Source organism: Polypterus senegalus, chromosome 6, assembly GCF_016835505.1.
Source record: "Polypterus senegalus isolate Bchr_013 chromosome 6, ASM1683550v1, whole genome shotgun sequence".
Lineage (NCBI taxonomy): Eukaryota > Metazoa > Chordata > Cladistia > Polypteriformes > Polypteridae > Polypterus > Polypterus senegalus.
The window spans coordinates 148,962,190-148,980,177 of NC_053159.1; the positions used below are offsets into that span (position 1 = coordinate 148,962,190).

The 17,988-nt window shown below is 37.2% G+C and overlaps 1 protein-coding gene across 1 annotated transcript in view; it reads left to right on the plus strand.

The window, feature by feature from the left end:
• si:ch211-246m6.5 (von Willebrand factor D and EGF domain-containing protein) overlaps window positions 1–17,988 on the plus strand; it is a 387,263-nt gene that overhangs the window by 73,785 nt on the left and 295,490 nt on the right. The gene's annotated exons all lie outside the window — the stretch shown is intronic.

Consider the following 17,988-nt stretch of genomic DNA (forward strand, 5'->3'; position numbering starts at 1 on the left):
CCGTCTCCCCAGTCTGAGGTCAAGAGTGCTCTGGAGCAGGTTTTCATCCAGGCTGTCTCTGTACATTGCTGCACATTCTGGACGGTTCTCCTCTCTCCACAGAGGACCTCTGGAGCTCTGACAGAGTGACCATCGGGTTCTTGGTCACCTCCCTGACTAAGGCCCTTCTCCCCCGGTCAGTCAGTTTAGATGGCCGGCCAGCTCTAGGAAGAGTCCTGGTGGTTTCGAACTTCTTCCACTTAGAGATGATGGAAGCCACTGTGCTCATTGGGACCTTCAAAGCAGCAGAACTTTTTCTGTAATCGTCCCCAGATTTGTGCCTCGAGACAATCCTTTCTCGTAGGTCTACAGACAATTCCTTTGGCTTCATTCTTGGTTTGTGCTCTGACATGAACTGTCAACTGTGGGACCTTATATTGACAGATGTGTGCCTTTCCAAATCATGTCCGATCAACTGAATTTACCACAGGTGGACTCCAATTAAGCTGCAGAAACATATCAAGGATGATCAGGGGAAACAGGATGCACCTGAGCTCAATTTTGAGCTTCATGGCAAAGGCTGTGAATACTTATGTACATGTGCTTTTTCAATTTTTTTATTCTTAATAAATTTGCAAAAAACCTCAAGTAAACTTTTTTCACGTTGTCATTATGGGGTGTTGTGTATAGAATTCTGAGGAAAAAAATGAATTTAATCCATTTTGGAATAAGACTGTAACATAACAAAATGTCGAAAAAGTGATGCGCTGTGAATACTTTCCGGATGTTCTGTATATATTTGGAAAATTGTTCTACTTGATTCTGTTTCTATGGTGTCATGCATTTTCTTTTTGTGTGATTCCAGGACCTCAAATCAATGGCAGCATTTTACTGTGTGAACAGTGAACTTATATGCTGCTTAATGTAATTTGCTAATTAAGATTTCAGTTCATATACAGTTCATTACATACCCATGTATTTGTACCCATAAAGAGCTTATAACAAGTAAATGTATTTCTTACATGTTCCTTGTTTAATTCCAACCAGGAAAGTCTATTTGTGTTCCATGTTTACTGTTAAAATGTAGGTATTTAATGTAGTCTACTAACACATATAATTCTATTTTATCATTGTTATTTTTAATGACTTATTGTTACAAAACATTTAATAAACAAAATATGATCTCACTCTTTCAATGAAGAAACAAAAAATGTAAAATGCACCAACATTCTTATCAATGAACCATATCTCTGAATGCACCTGAATGTTACACCATACGTGCATTTTCTAACCTTTGCTAATGTTGCTGTGTTAAGGGTTTTTTCCATATTTATTAATGTACTGTATATGTTATTTCAGGCACACAGTCAACAGATTGGTTCGTACCTTTGCCTGTTACTGCAAGCCTCAGATTACCTGTCTAAGTAGATAATGCACTTTCACTATTAGACTTTTATATAAGTAGAAAGTCTGTGGTGGGCTGGTGCCCTGCCCGGGGTTTGTTTCCTGCCTTGCGCCATGTGTTGGCTGGGATTGGCTCCAGCAGACCCCCGTGACCCTGTGGTTAGGATATAGCAGGTTGAATAATGGATGGATGGATAAGTAGAAAGTATAAGCATGAAAAAAGAAGTGCCCCTAATATACAGTATATTTAGAGTGGTAAAGTATTTTTTCCTCGATAGGTAAGAGTATTTGTATTTTTTTATTGAATGTAATTTAGGAAGGTTTAAGATAGGTTGCTTTCATTTACTTTCTGTGATTTCCAGCTTATTCATTTGAGTATGACACAACAAGAACCCCAGTGAGCAGCTTACAGCTTTGTTGAACATCTGTCACGTTTATATATTTGGAAAATTGTTCTGCTTGATTCTGTTTCTATGGCGTCATGCATTTTCTTTTTCTGTGATTCCAAGACTTAAAACCAAAGGCAGCATTTTACTGTGTGAACAGTGAACTTATATACTGCTTAATGTGATTTGCTAATTAAGATTTCAGTTCATATACAGTTCATGACACACCCATGTTTTTGTACCCATAAAGAGCTTATAAAAACTAAATGTATTGCTTTCAGGTTCCTGGTTTGATTCCAAGCTAGCATTCCTGCTGTGAAGAGTCCCTCAGTTTAGTATTTGAATGAGTTTGTTCTGATTGATTTTTCTTTCTCCGGCATATTCACACATCATAAGCTAATTATCTTTAAATAAATAGGCTAACTGATCAAAACTCCCAAATGTCTCTTATAGCACTTGTAAAATTCTGCAAATGTGTTTTGAAAATGAGCACCTGGCAGAAATGCAACCATTGTTCTCTGAATTGTATGCAATTTATTGTGAGCAGTTTTAATCCGCTTTCAATTTCTAGCCAAAGTATGATTAAAATACATACTGTGCATTAAATCCATTTTCTTATTATGTTAATACATATTAGAGTAAGAAATTCTTACATTTCATTATTATAACCAGAAAACACACAGTTATTTTCTGAACCTGATCAAAGGAAGAGTATTAAAGCCTAATGGGACCAATTCTCAGCAAGGTACAGAGAAACTTCAAGTAAGTAATTTCTTATGAAATTGTCAAGGTCTTGGACAGCTATTAAAAAGAATTATTAGTCAAGTCAAAGCTCAGATAGCATAAAAAGCTAATGTTCTTTTTTAGACAGCATTATGGGAATAAAAATGTTTAGGCATTTGTTATTGAAACCTTTGAAGAATAAAAAACATCTATTGGGATGCTTGATTGAGGTGAAGTGTTGGGAAGTAAAATGCTGATGTTGTGTTTCTTGCTTTACCCTGGGGCATCTCCTAAGACAACCATCTAGGTCAAATTGACGATTTACCTGTTTATTACATTTACTCTTTTCATTAGGTTATTAGAGGAAGTAAATCGAAAAAAAAAAAAAAATCCCAATTGGAGAGTTTTGTAGGTGTACTTTTACAGCTTTCCATCTTAACTACATATCTGTACAGGCATGAAACGTGTACTGTGTTTTCAGTGATGAAATCTTCTTGCCCTCTTGATTGGCCTTTCAAGACCCCTTTCCCAGTATTTCCAAATTGTATGATGCCCTTCATTCCTATATAATGGCTTAACTCCTAGCTCTTAACATTAAACATGATCTGGCATCATATAATATTCTAACGCAAACCCTACCACCAACAACACTTAAACTTAGAATGACTTTATGATAGAGGACTCATGGACCTTTCTTGCAGGCAAGAAAATCTATTACATCTTACTAAGCTCAAGTTTTTGACAATTCTGTAATCCCCTGTTATGTTCTGCTTGCCCGGAGCATATTTTCCCATGAGATTTATATGCAAAATTAACCTTTAAATACCTTCCTGAGGTCCCTGTAAAGCATATCTCTATCCTGTCTTATGAAGAATTTTGTTATTTCTTAATGGGAAGGAACAATCAATGGCAAGCAAGAACCCAGCCACCATTAGTTCAATCTGGCAGCATGTTAAAGGGTACAGTAAGTTCAGTCTTTTTCAAGTCAAAGTTATTTCTTCACAACTATGGTTCATCGTAAGGTATCTTTTCACAATGGGACCCAGGTACTTAGTTATTTAAAAAAAATTCTAAATTAGACTTTACTTTAGAACACAATTTCATGAGGAAAATTAAATATGCCATACTTGTGAGAAATAAGTTCAATTTGAAAAAATGCAAAACTTATCCTTTAACGTATCTAGGGACTCAGTTGAAGGTTCATTGTCCCTTTTAGGATATAGACAGTCCCTCAATATCCAGAATATCTCTTGCTGCTTTCAGAACTGAAGAATTTCATTCTGGGCTCCTAACAATATAATATACCTAGGCAAATGTCATGGTGGTTACATATAGCAGTGCCATGTAATACTTAAGAAATATTTGCATCTTTCTTTGCTCTGAAATGTATAAATATTTTTCAACCTCATTCTCCAGAAGTTACCTTGCTATTGAAACCAGGTTAAATTAGTCAGCTAGTTTGATTTATAATACTTAAAACAATCATTGTGTTATTTTTGTTTGTGTGCTGTAGTTGCATATGGTGCCCATGTCTTTTTTGATTTGTCTCTTTAGCTGGTGTTCTTTAATTAAAAACAAAAAAAAAGAAAGTAATGGGAAAGAGATGAGGGTGACTGAGCTGCAAAATGATCAGGCTTCAGAAATCCTTTAATGGCACAATATCAAAGTGTCATTATCACCTTGAAAATGTAAAGCTTGTTTACAATTACAAGCTAATCTGGACTGAACCTTCAAATTATTGACATAAGATATTGGACACAACCTTGCTCTATAATCCACTATCTGCAGTGGATGTTGTTCTTTACATTGACATTAGAAATGGGTATAATTTTACAAATCTCTTCAGTTACTAAAATTGATCAATTCTTCGCTTTGCCCTTTATGTAAAAATTAGTACTTTGCACTTTAATCCATCGGTCCATTCAATTTCTGTACCTGTTTTATCCCCACTTAGGCCAGTGGAGGCTGACACCTATCCTGGCAGCACTAGGTACAAGGTATAGGCTACCTCAGGCCATGGCACAAGAGAACATCGACTCACAAACCCACACTTTCAATCTAAAGTAGTCAATCAATCTATCTGAACATCTTTAGAACATTGATCATCTATATGCAGAAACAAAATGTAGTTCTCAGGTCCCGGTAAATTTACAGTGCACATGATAACCCAATAAAAACCTCATAAAAAAAGTACCCAGTAAAGTCTGTGATAAAAATATCACAAATAAACACAATAAATAGTACAAAATAGCATGATTAAATAAAGTAAATTAAGATAACTATAGCTAAAAGAAATATTATTGCAGTATGTCCTATAATTAGCAGCAAGTAAAAAAGTAGCAGCACATAGTTTAGTTCATGAAACAAAATATAAAGTGTAGGATAAGTCAAACAGAGTGTACAGTCAGAATTGGGGATGTCATGTTCATTATTCTAATAGCATCCAAGACGATGTTGTTCCTCAACTTGATAGTATTAGCCTTTAAGCTGCACAATCTTCTGCCTGATGGAAGGGGGGGCAAACAGTCCATGTACAGGATGAGTTGCTTCCATAATAGAGGAGGTTTACTTTTGCACCTGCTGGTGTAAATGTCCTAAACAATGGGTAGGCTGATTATCCGCTGTGCAGACTTAACCATTTGCTGCACTGCTCTCTTGTCTATGGCTGAACAATTGTTGTACCACACCATGATACAGGAGGTAAGGATTCTGTCTTCCACACACATGTAAAAGAAGGTCAGAAAAGAGGGGCACAGACCAGCCCACTTAAGCCTCCTCAAGAAGTAGAGGCGTCGGTGGGATTTCTTAACCAGACAGACGGTATTGTAGTTCCAAGAGAGGTCATTTGTAACATGCACCCCTGGGTATTTGAAGCAGGTGACAATTTCAACCTCTTCTCTACTGATGTAAAGAGAAAGAGGAGGGAGAGTACCAGTCCGCCAAAAGTCCACAATCATTTCTTTAGTTTTTTTGAAATGATGGTAAGGTTTCTTGTCCTTATACCAAGCTTCCAGTTTATCCACTTCTGCCCTGTATGTTGACTCATCATAAAGTGCTGTCTGTCTATCTAATTAAATTAATACTTGTGAAGCTCAACACATAAATTGAAAGTCAATTAATGCATGATTACAAATTATTCAAATCCTTTTTCTTATGTGATTGCTGCCGAAAAACATATTTTATCAAATCAGATTTAATGTTGTGGTCCCCTTGTAGTGATGAAACACCAAATTTTAATTTAGAGAGATCTCTAAATGTAATGTTGATATAGATAAATCCAATTGTAAACTGGACTTTAAGATATGTTTATGTATAGTCCAGTTTGTAATAGGAGTTTAGCAAGTCAACAGCTTCGGTACTATTTAATAACTGACTTTTGATACAAATCTACACCGCCACATCTGGGGTCTCATGTATAAACGGTGCGTACACACAGAAACGTTGTGTAAGAACTTTTCCACGTTCAAATCGCGATGTATAAAACCTACACTTGGCGTAAATCCACGCACTTTTCCGTGGTACCTCATACCTTGTTGTACGCAAGTTCTCCGCTCGGTTTTGCAGACTGGCGGCACCCAGCGTCAAAGCAGTGCTACTGTTCCTGTGTGGTTACACCTTATTTTCCTGACGCAGCTTTATAAATACACCGAAACTAACCGCATATTGTTTATTATTGTAATGCATCTGATTGTAATTAACTTGTAACAATATAATGGTAGAGGGAACAGCCATAGTATTCCAAATACCATAACTGCTTTAGCGTTGTTACTCTCACTTCTTCTTCTTCTTCTTTCAGCTCCTCTTGTTAGGAGTTGCCACAGCGGATCATCTTTTTCAACATTTCTCTCACTGCACCACTCAGAGTATTTATATCACTGTATTTGAGTGTGAATCACAGCAGCAGCTGATCGGAAAGGGAATTATCGGTATACAGCTTCAAGGACACGCTGTCTCAGCCACTGCAAAATGTTTTAAAGCCTTTCCTGTACGGACCTCGCGGTTCAGAAACAGAAACGATATCATTTATAAGGTGAAATTCAGCAAAATATGTTTATTAAATTATACAGATAAAACTTTAACTTCATTTAAATAATTTATATTCTTCACTGGGAGTGTCGTTAAGGATAGAATAATTAAACATGTACTATGAAGATATTTCAATGTTCTTTAAACGCTTTTGAAGAATCGGCGCTAAGCTTACAGGTGGCTTAACGTCTATTACAGAGCTGATTGTATGGCGATCGGTTACTTGGGGAAAGAAAAGCACTGACTGCAGTGACGGCTACGCCAATATATATTGAATATAAAACAGAAAGAGAAAATAACAACACAGCTAAAAACACAGCAACAAATTTCGGCAAAAGTTAAATGCTTGTGTCATGAGCACAAGGCGGCTATGCAGTGTCCGCAACGGACGTAGCCATCCACTGTGCATAAGCTACCTTACTGACGGGCGGCTAAGGAGCCACCGATTCTTCCTCTGCCCAGTGCCACCACAAGCCTAGAGCCCCCTAATTGTACTGCTGCAATAAATTATTTCATCGAAGTGAAACACATGTTTAATAACGTGCTTTAACTCCTATCATCATGAAAATGATATCACGTATACATCTCAGTATTTTAGTTATTCAGAGAACTGTAATATTACGAATGTAATTTACTCTGTGTCCAGTTGGAGGAAGAGAGCCGGTTTAAAAAGCAAGTAGTGATTCACACACATAGAGCACATAGAAGATCAAATACAAAACAAAGCATTTAACGTGCTACTTTAATTACGATGTGATTTGAGAAACTGGTTAATTAAACGATTTTAAGATGAAGTTTATGATGTTCTACTTTAATGACAAAATAAACTACGTGATTAAAGTGGAAATGTCGAGATTGAAGTTGACATTTCGTGCTTTTTCCTCACTGTGTGCCGTTTTTCTCTGTACCCTAATTAGCTTTCATATGACACTCAGACAGTGGGCTTACAACTCGGCTTTTCACGGCGACTTTGATATGTGACTTCTTTTTTATTTCCGGCACTGTGCGATTTGTGAATGTGAGCTTTCAAGTTTCTCCAACACGCTATGTCACTCGATCAACTTCCTTTTGTTGATTATACAGTAATCCCTCGCTATATCGCGCTTCGACTTTCGCGGTTTCACTCTATCGCGGATTTTAATTGTAAGCACATCTAAATATATATCACAGATTTTTCGCTGGTTCGCGGATTTCTGCAGACAGTGGGTCTTTTAATTTATGCTACACGCTTCCTCAGTTTGTTTGCCCTGTTGATTTCATACAAGGGACGCTATTGGCGGATGGCTTAGAAGCTACCCAATCAGAGCATGTATTACATATTAACTAAAACTCCTCAATGCTATAAGATATGCATCCCGCGGAGCTTGATTGTTTGCTTGTCTCTGCCTCTCTCTCACCCTCTCTGACATTCTCTGCGCCTGATGGAGGGGCTGTTTGCACAGAGGCTGTTTGCTTAAAAGATACTGACGCTCCTCTAAAAAAATGCCGCTTTATTGCGGTGCTCGACATATTTAAAAGCACAAAAGCACACGTATTGATTTTTTGATTGTTGCTTTAATCTCGCTCTCTCTCTGACGCTCTCTGCGCTGACGGAGGAGATGTGAGCAGAGGGGCTGTTTGCACAGAGGCTGTTTGCTTAGAAGATACTAACGCTCCTCTAAAAAATGCAGCGGCAAACTTAAAAGCACAAGTATTGATTTTTTGATTGTTTGCTTTTCTTAGCGAGCGCTCTCTCTCTCTCTCCCTCTGAAATTCTCTGCTCCTGAAGAGAAGAAGGTCTATTTGCATTCTTTTAATTGTGAGAAAGAACTGTCATCTCTGTCTTGTCATGGAGGACAGTTTAAACTTTTGACTTAAGGGTGTTATTTCATGTCTAGAGGGCTCTAATAATGTTAACAGTGTGGGAGAGTTTATAAGCGCTTAAAATATAAAAAAAAACTACACAAACATATGGTTTCTACTTCGCGGATTTTCATCTATCGCGGGGGGTTCTGGAACGCAACCCCCGCGATTGAGGAGGGATTACTGTACCACGGTTTATTTGAACAAATAGTATTTTTTCATTTGCCTTCACTTGGTATTCGCTGAAATTCTTATATTTTCCCCCGTGCTTTTCCCATTGTCTTTTCACAGAAGGCTGCGCTTAAGGGCGATTTATATTGATTTGCATATTCAAATAGGCGTAATTCTGGGAGTATTTGGGGCGTTACATAATGCGCGTGCACAAGCGTTAGTTTTCACGCTGATCGGGATTTATGTAGCGGAAGAACGTGGAAGTTGGAGTACGCACAGATTCCTGCATCTGGATTTTTCTGTGCATAAACACATTTCGGCTTTTGTGCTTACGCCATGTTATAGTGTGAGTTCTACGCACGGCGATATACATGAGGCCCCTGGAAACTGCAGTGTTGCACACACCATTTAAGAAAAACCTGCATAATTCATGCAAGTATACTATGAGTAAATTTGCCATTCACCAATTGCTACACAGAGAGGTTAATTGTTTGGATTGAATCAAAGTACAGAAACAATTGTTTAGAGGTAATTTAAAATATTGTAACATATATTGGTTAAGACATTGTAGCCCGCCACTGGTGGTGTAGAAATAGGGAGCGATGCAGCCTCACAAATCCAGAGGTCTGGGTTCATTTCCTAGCCTATGCCCATATTAATCAAGCATCTTATTATTATTTCAAGGAATTGTACTAAAAATGTAACTAGGATAAGAATTTGTCCTATCCCGGATTAGGACATGGGAAATGGTTATCAAGTGTCCTACACCAGCTTCCAGCAAGGATTGGGAAGGCATATTTGAGAATGAATGACATCACAGTTTTACAGCATCCCAAGACACAAAATAGCACTCATGAAGATATTTTGCTTCCTTGGAAATCATGAGGATGTTGTGTAATTTTCTAAAATTAATGCTAACGTTTCTTCACAAATAAAATACTACCACCACTACTACTACTAATACTGATAATTTTCAAGGTAGTAGGAGATAAACAGTAAGGAAAACATAATAAGGTAGGGTATCATTCTGCGATTTCTTGGACCAGTTAATTTTCCTTCTCCAAGATGCTTGATACATACAGGCACTGGTCTGTATCTGACATGGACATGTTTACAAACGTTTTCTCCGAGTCCTTTACTTTCATTCCTAAGATTATCAGAATAAGCTAGTCTAGCAGATAATTCTAAATTGGTCAGATATCAGTGAGTGTGTGTGCTCATGAGAGTGCTCACTGATGAACTACCACCCCATCCAAGGCTCATTCCCACCTGTTCAGTGCTGCCGAGATAGGCATTATCTCCTTACAAATCTGAACTTGGTGAGTGGATTTAAAAAGATGGAAGAATTGATGAATTAGTGTGTGTTTATATTATCAAAAAGGAATCACTCAGGCTCTCAAATCTGGTTCACATCCTCACATGGGAAGCCCGGCCACAAACCCAGGCCTCCGAGTCTGAAACAAATGCTTATTCAGCTTTGATAAAGGGAATTTTCCCTGCTCAGCTGAACAAGTAGGACTCTTGACTTCTATGGCAAGACGGAGGAGGGATATTGAATTACACGGTGGATGGGGTCTCAGTCTCTCAGCCTTGATATTACCCCCCTATACTTTGTGAGTGAGCTCTGTCATGGACTGGCTGTTCTTTCAGGGTTGGTTTGTGCCAACCTGCTAAAAAGAGTAATTCTCCCTATCATTCTGTAATGCATAAAACACATTCAGGAAACGGATGACTTGTTGTTTCTGCTTGGCTTAGTTAAAAATAATTTTGTCTATATATAAAACACAGGGGACACATATTATTTTGCACAGTTACCATTTTAAACATTTCATCCTTAATAGGCAATATCCTTTTTACATAATGCAATAAAATCTTAAAAGAGACTTAAATTCAACCTGGGGAATTTAAGATGAATACTTCAATAAATTAATTTTGCCACATTTTACTTATGCCAGAGGATGTTTGTATTTCATTTATATATTTAAATTGCTGTATAAAAAGGTGGTCAAATAAGCCCTTAAGATCACATGCTGTGTACATGAAGGGCACATCTATAAGCAGATGACACCTCTGTGTGAGTGTGAGGAGTAACTGAGGAGACAGAACACAGAGTTGGAGCCTTTGACAATTTGCATTTGCTGGAACTACACATGATACAAATTTGGGAAGTGTTCTGGTTTTAGGGTCTTATAGTTACGATGTTACCAAGAAGTTGATGAACTGTGTACTGTATCTATCCTTTAAATAAATAGGGCTGATGTATATTTATCTCCTTGTAAGCTGACTTTGTCACTTATTAGTGGGTTTTCTGTTACATGGCAATACATATACACACATGCCAATCAGTGTATGCACTTAATACTTACTCACCTAGTGAAATAATTCAAAAAATCAGTTTTAAAAATTGAAGGTGCTCTGACAAAGGCAAAACCTATTTTCATTTTTCATCTTAGCCACTTATTTACAGACTGTTTTTTTTAAAGCAGGCAAAACAAATGTCTCTGCAAACAAAAATAAATGTTTACGATGAGAGCACTTGTGCAATTTGACTTCAGCAAGAGACAGCCATCCACTGTAATGCAGCACTGGAGATAATTACAGTGTTGATAATGCACTGGGCGTTCTCTCCTTTTGTTACAAATTTTGAAGCTTTGAAAATGTATTTATGAGCCACAGTCTCCGTTCATTTGGAATTTTCAATGAGTCTTTTAATTGCTTGCAGATGTTTATTTCCTACACACTCCTACACATATCTAATTCAAACTCTTGGCTCAAGATAGCAGTGTGATTGCTGGTGTATTAAGTATCAGCTATGATGGAGAATATTTAACAGTATACAATTTCTAATGCTACCTGAAAGAACAAAATATGAATGTTGCTGCTAATATACTGTAGAATATTTTAAACTTGTCTTCATATTGAAACCTACATAAGTCCAACCCCAGCTAAGATATGAACATGATTTACACTTGGTTCAGCACAGAAATATATCAGACAGTTTTCATTCTTAAGTTCTGCTGGCCTAGTTTGGAAATTGTAATGTTAGAAACAAACATAGGATAAAGCTGGCATGGCAGCAAGCAAAGTGTGTTCTCTGAGATGAAACTCACCTCCTATGTTCAGAATCCCAGTTGCTGCCATCAGCTCAACCTTCTAATAATAATAATAAAAACAACTTTTTCAAATAATTGCAAATATTATCATTAATCTTCTATAAAAGTTTAAATAAGTTTTACTTTAATAAACATCCACAGACTTAACTTGTGTGCCAAACAGTTATCACTAGGTATGCTTCCTGGCTTTTCCCAGAAAAGTTTGTGAGACAATGGGCATCAGCTATAGTGACACTGGATATGCGGGTGTATCAGAAGTACTATGTAACTAGATATCTTTCTGTATACAATATTTGCCTATATACTTTTTCTTCTTCTACCAAGTGCTACTATTGTTCACCAGCAGTGTAGTTTAGTGGTTAAGGCTTTGGGTTCAAACCCTGTGTGACCATAAGCAGGTCACTATACTGGCCTGTGCTCTTAATTGGAAAAACTTAAGAAATGCACAGTAACCAACAGTATCTCAGATGTTGTAAGTTGCCTTGGATAAAGGCATTGGTCAAATAATAAGTAATAAGAATATTATTTGATCACTGGAGCTGCTTAGTCTTGAATATGCTAGATAAAATTTTTCATGGGTAAAGCATTCCTGCCATAGATCAATTCCTTTTTCTAGTGCCTTGGCTTTTATGGATGGTCATTGCAAAACACAATTTTACTAGAAAGTCTATTCTTTTGAATTGAAATGCGTAATCAGCTATGTTTCCTCTAAGGGCCAGGATATAACCACTTGTGGATGTTATGCAAGAGGCATACTGACTATACTTGACGAATGTACTTTATGTAAATCTGGTGGATTCCAGCAGGTGGCAATGAGAGATGCTATTGCAAAAGTGCAAGAAAAAGACGGCAGCATCTACACAGAAGATGGTATGTGAGACCTTTAAATGTGTCGTGTCATTACAATGGGGAATATGAGACGCTTGTATCGCCTGTGCAAGAAATGGATAAAGAAATGCACCATGAATACTTTTGTATATCAGCATTTAAGTTTGATGATTTGCTTCACCTCATTGAACCATTCATCAAACATCGAAGCACACCCATTGATCCTGTTGGAGCTTCATTGTGGCTTGCCTTCACACTGAGTTAACTTTGCAACGGCCGAATCCCAACTTCTTTTCTCTGACATTTTCTGGTTTACACGGATGTATCTGTTTCGTATTTCCTTCCACCTCATCTTGCATACTTCCACATCCACTTTCAAAGAGCTGCCAACTTGACGCCAGCTGTTCTGTCACTATGGAGTTGGTGGTAGCAAACAACGATGCTGACAACATGTACGAAAACTTAAATACGCATGCCACCCAACTCTTCTGTTCTGTCCTTTATTTGCATACACCATGTTTTCAGCACAGCACAGAGCATATAAGTTAGCATAATATTAATACATATAAAAAAAAAAATCATACCAGCTAATTTTCTTTTTTTCAACAAATTTCAGTTAACTCTGTCAAGGCATTTTTGAGGTTTTGGAGTATTTAGTTTTTCCATGGCTGGAGGGGAGGCTTATCCTGAACTATTGATATATTGAAATGTCCTTTCTTAGTAGATACCTACTGTGGTAAATATACCTACCTAGATATATCCTGCCAAAAATTTCAGATTTTTAACTAAACAGGAAATAGTGTTTTTAGACAGTTCCAACCAATTCCATGAGAAAGTGATCAAAAAGCAAGAGTCAGGGGATGGAGACAGGGATATTTCCAAATCACTGAGGATCCCATGGAGTACAGTTAAATCTTGGGAGGGAAGACTAGGGATGGTGGCCATAGAGACCTAGGAGATCTCTGAAGGACTTATAAGCTACTGCGACTAGCACAGGAGAGACAGCATACAGCAACTGTTGACTGAGCGTTTCACCAGTTGCAGCTTTACGCACTTGACATCTTGGCAAAACCACATGGGAGAATCTGAAGTCAGTTAGAAACAGGTTGTATGGTCTGATGAGGACAAAATTTATCTTTCTGCCCAACTGACTAAATGCTATATTTTGCATAAATCAAATGCTGTACATTATCAAAAACACATCATCCCTAGCATGAAACATGGTGACAGCAGCATCACACTGTGGGGATGATTTCCCGCAGCAGGCAGTGGAAGGCTTGCGAGAGTAAAATGAATGCAGCAAAACACAGAGATATCCTAGAGGAAAACTTGATGCATTCTGCAAGAAACCTGCACCTTGGGAGAAGGTTTGTTTTCTAATAAGACAATAACCCAAAGCATAAAGCCAAAGCTACACGTGAATAGCCTAAAAACAATATTAATGTTCTGAAGTGTTTGAGTTGAAGTTCAAATCTCAGTTCAATTCAGAATTTGTGGCTGGACTTGAAAAAGGCTCTTCACTCAGAGAAACCATGTGACCAGACAGAGCTTGAGCATTTTAATAAATAATAAAGTGGCAGAAATTGCAGTGTCCAGCAAAGCTGATAAGAGAAAGAAAGAGAGAGACCTGTGCACAGAGATTCAAGGCTGTCTGTTGGCTCACAGGTGTATCCACTAAATACTGACTTGAAGGAAGTTAATACTTATAAAATCAATTAGTTTGTATTTTATATTTGTAGTTAATTGTAGACCAATTTGCAGATATCCTTTTTCAATTTGACTTTAAAGAATCTCTTTGTGTCAATCAATGTCAGAAATGCCCAAATAAATCTGTTGCATTTCAATGTTGTATAACAATAAAATATGACTGTCCAAAGGGGTGAATACTTTTTCTAGGCACTGTGTAAGAGAATTAAAGGAGCTGAGATTTTCATTTTTGCATCCCTCACAGTGTTTTGTGGCATCAACAATGAAAACAAGTACTATTAAGAATAGCTAATGAGAACTTTATCCTAGAGAACATGTCTGGTTAAAGTATATGACAAAGTGTAATTCCAGATTTGCACAGGTATTAAATGTTTGTCACTCCTCTTAAAGTAAGATTTTACACTAATAAATTGTATAAATGAAGAGAAAATAAGTTTCCTCATCCAGCAATGTCACCCTAACCAATCTAACCTATGTGCGATATTGTGTGCTAAGCTTTGACTGATTAGATCCACTCTCAATTTTTCATTGTCAAAGTGTCTCTGGTTTTATAAATCCATCTTTTACTGGTGCTCAAGTGATGAATAACTGCTATATCCTTAGGAGGTGGGTGGTCTCTCAACATTTTATCATTAAAATCTGTGTGATATTATAGATCGCTTATGTCACTACCCTGCCAAGGATACATGTTATTGATATCTGTATAATTTACAGTATATACACATCCCCAGAAAAGTGATGTACATCGGGCCATTTTCTATATCACTATTACCATTGCCTGGCACTGTTGCAAATATTTTGGACCTTTCTACAGCACTTTTTAAACCTAAGTTTGATATACTGTACTTAGATGACAACTTCCAAAAGTTTAATGATATTGAAAGGTCTTTTTTTCTGAATATATATTGAGAAAAAAAATACAAAATAGAATGTGTGAAATTACATGCTAAAAATAAAACCTTGCCTCCAATCCCAACCCTGAGAGGAACAATAACAAAACATAATTGGAGAAAGTGACTAAATGGAGCCTGCATGTCTGAGAAAGAAAGACAACAAGGATAATGAGTTCCTATCATCACTAGCTACCAGATAGTCAATCACTGTGACCAAAGGTCATTCCCTGCATTTGGAGCCAGATGCTCCATTAGTCTTCAATGCCAAGACCTCAAGCAGAGTTAGGTTATAGAATGAAGATTTACATGAGCCAACAGTAATTGAATCGGTGGATTTCCAGAAAGATGTCAGTGACAGTTTAGCAGCAATGGGACCCAAAGAGAACAGTCTCTGCTGGACTGGGCGAAGAGAGAGAGTGAGAGAGTGTGAAAAGGTCTAGGAAAAGAAAAATATGAGGTAGTAACAACCATGGTCATGCTGGGATAATGACAAGTCATACACTCCAGTAAAGCTGGAATGAAGTGTGGACTTCTGCTAAATTGTGGTTTCCTTTAAATATCTCACCCTCCCTCTACTCAAATTCCCCAGTTGATGGACAGTAAACAGATAAAAATGACAAAATAAAGATTTAGCTGATGTAAAGTGAATATATTAAAAATATGAAATATTCCTTGAATCCAGAAGTCTCCAAATATGTACAGTGATCAAGAGCTTGACTAAACAGACTTCTTCTCAATTGGAGAAGTTCAGTCAGAAAACTAGCAGCCCCATATAAAAATAGGAATAGCCATGGAAAAAGAAGACGATGACAGAAATACAAATCAGTTCCTGACCTCTCTTGCCTTAATTATTGTGGAAGAATGCCGCCCGAACCACAGACAGAGACACAGAATCACAATGCCCTTAAAGCACGCACTTTAATTTTGCTCTTCCTTCTTTTTTTTTTTTTTTTTTTTTTTATTTATTTATTAATTTTATTACAATCAATACATAGCAATCAAGTTTTTACAAAAAAAAAAAGAATTATGCTAAGAACAGATCGATCCCCACCCTTGAGAGAGAGAGCAAGCCAAACGGTGTAAAATTTAAGGCTTTTAAAAATACCTAAATCAACAAATTCTCTGTGCTTTATAAAATCATTTCAAAATATTACTGATTAGATCCTGCCATGTTTTGAAAAAAGTCTGCACAGATCCTCTAACTGAGTATTTGATTTTTCCAATTTTAAATAATATAACACATCAGTTTCCCACTGACTTAAAAGAGGAGAGTTTGGGTTCTTCCAGTTTATCAGAATAAGTCTGCGTGCCAACAGTGTAGTGAATGCAATCACAGTTTGTTTGTCTTTCTCCACTTTAAGACCCTCTGGAAGAACCCCAAACACAGCTGTTAATGGGTTAGGAGGGATTGTGAGTCCAAGACTGTCTGAGAGGTAATTAAAAATTTTTGTCCAGAATAATGTTAATTTGGAGCAGGCCCAGAACATGTGACCTAGTGAGGCTGGGGCTTGGTTGCAACGTTCGCAGGTTGGATCATGCCCTGGAAACATTTTGGAGAGTTTTAGTCGAGACAGATGTGCTCGATATATAATTTTGAGTTGTATAATTGTATGCTTTGCGCATATGGAGCTTGAGTGAATTCTCTGCATTGCTACTTTCCACTCCTTTTCTGATATATTAATTGAGAGGTCATTTTCCCAGTGTCCTCTTGGATCTTTGAAAGGAAGGGATTGTAAAAGGATTTTATATATTGTAGAGATGGAGTCTAACTCCTTGAAATTGAGCAATAATTTTTCCAGCGTGGATGAGGGTGCAAGATGAGGAAAATCTGGAAGGTTCTGTTTAACAAAGTTCCTGATTTGAAGATAGTGAAAGAAATTTGTAGCTGGAATGTTAAATTTGGAACGTAATTGTTCATAGGATGCAAAGACGTTGTCTATATAAAGATCTCTAAGCAAGTTAATTCCAAATTTTTCCAGATATTAAAACTGCATATGTTTGTGAGGGTTGAAAGAGGTGGTTCTTTTGCAGGGTGCCACAGAAAGAAGCTTCTCCGTCTTAAAATGCTTTCTACATTGGTTCCAGATTCTAAGTGAGTGGAGCACAATTGGGTTATTAGTGTATTGCCGATAACGTGTGTTTATTGGAGCACAAAGCAAGGAATACAAAGAAGTACTGCAGGATTTTACTTCTATTGCGGTCCATGCCTGTGTATGTTCTTCTATTTGTGTCCAGGTTCTTATCGACTGTATATTTGCCCCCAGTAATAAAACTGGAAGTTAGGTAGAGCCATGCCGCCTTCTGCCTTTTGTCTTTGTAGGGTCGCTCTTTTGATGCGTGGATGTTTAGAATTCCAAATAAATGAGGTTATTGTTGAATCTAATTGCTTAAAGAACGATTTATTAATGTATATTGGTATGTTTTGAAATAAAAAGGAGCTTAGGAAGAATATTCATCTTAACAGTGTTAATTCTTCCAGCTAGTGTGAGATGAAGGGTTGACCATCTATGCAAGTCTTGTTTAATTTTTTCCATACAGACGACGAAATTTTGTTGATAAAGAGCTTTATGTTTACTTGTGATGTTTACCCGAGGTATTTAAACTGTTCTGCAATGATAAAAGGAAGGGTGTCTAATCTAATATTATATGCTTGCGAATTCACGGAAAGAGTACACTTTTATTCAGATTAATTCTGAGACCAGAGAGCTTTTGAAATTCTGTGAGTGCTGCTAAGACTGCAGGCACAGAATTTTCTGGATCCGATATATACAGTACCATGTCATCTGCATATAATGAGATTTTCTGTTCCAGTCCTTCTCTGCTAATCCCCTTTATCTGATCAGTATTTCGACAATGTATTGCCAGTGGTTCAATGGCAATTGCAAACAGCAGTGGTGACAAAGGGCATCCTTGTCT